Source organism: Chinchilla lanigera, unplaced genomic scaffold, assembly GCF_000276665.1.
Source record: "Chinchilla lanigera isolate Chin_1 unplaced genomic scaffold, ChiLan1.0 scaffold00069, whole genome shotgun sequence".
Classification (NCBI taxonomy): Eukaryota; Metazoa; Chordata; class Mammalia; order Rodentia; family Chinchillidae; genus Chinchilla; species Chinchilla lanigera.
Window position 1 is genome coordinate 10994995 of NW_004955470.1, and position 2955 is coordinate 10997949.

Below are 2955 nucleotides of genomic sequence, written 5' to 3' on the forward strand. Positions count from 1 at the left end.
GCCGCTGTCCCGGGACGAGGCCGCGGCGCTTTGTCCGCGCAGCCGGGCATCCGGACCTGGGCCACTGGCCGCCCGGACCCCGGAGCCCACAGGGCTGGGGCGCTGGCGCTGGCGCAGAAGCAGGCGGGGTCGGGGCACCGCGGGGGTGGGTCTAGAACCCACCCTGTCCCTGTGAGGGATGCTCCGGTGCGTGGACTATTTTAGGAACCCTAAGTAGAGTCATTGAACTCCCAGAGGCTTTGCAAGGAAGGCAGGGTTTTGACCGAGTTACCCAGCGCGATCCTGGAGTTCCCCCCTGTGCTCCAGGGTGGTGAGCAGAGCTCTCCTGGGACGGAAGGGGACCAGGAGAGGGGAGACCGGAAGAGGGAGAGGAGGGGAAGAGAAGAGAACTGAGACATGTGATGTCAAGCACCGGCTCCACACGAGGAGTGGGTCACTGTCTGCAAGGATGCACTCATACAACAATAAAAATTGAACAACAGCAACAAAAAAGGAAGTTACAGGGGCTTGACTGAAACCTCACACTGTTAAGCGAGGACCCCCCGCTGCTTAACCAGGGCAAGGAGAGGAGGCGGCTGGACCCGATTGCATTACCTGTTCCTGACACTTGGGGCTTCTGCGGAGCTGACTGTTGTCCTCCGGATTAGAACAACCACACACTACATCCCGTCAGTGTGGACCGCGCACGGTGTGCTGACTGCCCCTGAAAAGCGAGCCGAAGACGTGCGGCAGGCAGGGCGGGAGGACCCCCGAGTGACCTCAAGCTCTCTTGACCTCGGGGTTCTTGTCCCTACAGTGGGTGCGTTAGTACTCTACCTGCTGGGAGAGCTGGTCATAAGAAGTGAACATGAACATTTTTCCTAGTGGCTCATATAGGACAGCTGAGAAGTTGTAGCAATTAATATCTGACAGTAACCATTACGGAAACATGTTTCTATGCAATAGAAAAAGTATTTTCCACACTTCTTAGAGGGTTGCATATACCTTGCAAATCTGATGTCTTACTACCATAAAGAAATTTTAGTAATTAAATAAGGGTAACAAAATAGCAACTAACTTTGTGCTTGTAGAAAGACTATCATCTAAAGACAAATAAGCAACTGCTATTATGCAATGTTCGTTGGATTGAGCTTATTGTTTATAATTCAGATACGAAATGAAGGGGCTGTTCGGTTAATCTGTTGCCTCCCAGGGAGATCTTGGTGCTGGCTTGTGGACATGAAGGCTTGTGCTGGGGACTGTCCCCGTCAGGGCATAATGGTAGACGCCTTGACAGCCTTCCCTTTAGTTGCTCAGAGTGACCGAAGGCAAAAGCAAAGTAGGTTATTGTACAGTTACTGGTTGACAGATTTAAGAGGGATTCTTGAGCTCTGGCACTAATATTCCTTTCCTTTAACAATAAGAAAAAATAAAACGGGGCATTTCAAAACGTCATTGCTGGCACCTGTTGGCTTCTACTAACCTGCATTTCCTTTTCCTAGTTCAAACTCAGGTCCCTCCAGCACCCTTGGGTCCCCACTGCTTACAAGGAAATCCTTCCCGTCCTGTGGGAGCAACCCAAGGCCCATGACCCTGAGTGGCAGGTCCAGGAAGATCAGTCCCCAGGCCAAGTCGCCAGCTGGGAGGAAGGCATCAGAGGGTCAGAAAAGGAGGGGTGGACGTTTTCTGAATGCACCACTCCTGATTCTGGGGCTATTTTCACTTATCTAGTATTCATAGACACCTATTTCTCTTCCTTTCCTTATGCTTTTGCAGTAAAGTAGGTTATTTTACAGGTAGGGAAAATGGCTGACAGATACTTGTAGGACCCTTATGTGTAAACCAATCTCTTCTGGCCCTGATGAATGTGAGATTTTCGTTCCCTAGCATTAGGAAAACACAACAACTTCTTCCCTTGCTTGGGAAATTAGTACCTCAGGGAGGAAATCACCTATGTCTGGATTTCTTCATACTTAATCAGTGAAACAAATCTGTCTGTGCAAGTTGTTATAAAAAATGAATTTCAGACCCTGGCTTCTTGGGAATCCATTATTTAATCCTAAGATTGGGCAGAGCATTTGTTTACTAGCCAACTCACACTTTTTTTTTTAATGAATTCACTTAATCTTTGGCAATGTTATTAAGGAAATAGAGCAGCACAGCCTGGGGGATGGTCCTGCCCGCCTTTCTTCCAGTGCTGTCAAACAGAGGGTGTGAGCATTACCTGTGGAGTGTCCACCGGGCTGGAGGAACAACCACCGAGCAGATTAGTAAGGTGCTGGGTGTGTTTGTGGACGTACACTGAGGCGGAGGCCCACCCCGGGTGTGGGTGGCACCAGCGCACAGGCTTGGGGGTCTGGGTAGATTAAAGAGGGAGAGGAAAAGGATGTCTCCCATTGTTACCTCTGCCTTTGGACATTTGTTTGCATTTCCTTCAGCCTCCGGTGCAGATTCTCCAGCTTCCTGACGCTGACTCTCTGGTGACCGCAGTGAGCTCCAGGCTTCGACTTTTGGCTGCTACTACATCATCCAGCGCGCCAGCTTGCAGGCCGCCATTTTGGATTCTGTCGCCTCTGATTCCATTGACTAAGGATATCCCCCTTCTGATCCTGTCGGGCTACCTAATACATCCTCATATAATTACACATATATTCTGTATTGATTCAGTTCCCCTAGTGAAGCCCATAATAACACAGAGAAAAACGTAACTTTCAGCATTGAAGGTAATAAAGATGCATTTTCAGCCTCCACAATGGAGTCATGAGGAGGAGATGCACTTGGTGCCAGGATCCACATCTGGCACCCACCTGGCCTGGCCCTGGGCTCAGGAGCCACTGCAGGTCAAGCCTGTGGATCTGAAGCTGGCCTCAGTCTGCGAGGAACAGAACCAGAGAGAGAGCTAAAAACCATGTCAGCGGTGCAAGTCACTGTCCCTCCCGAGTCTTCCTGGCAGCCACAGCCCAGTGTAAGAGAATC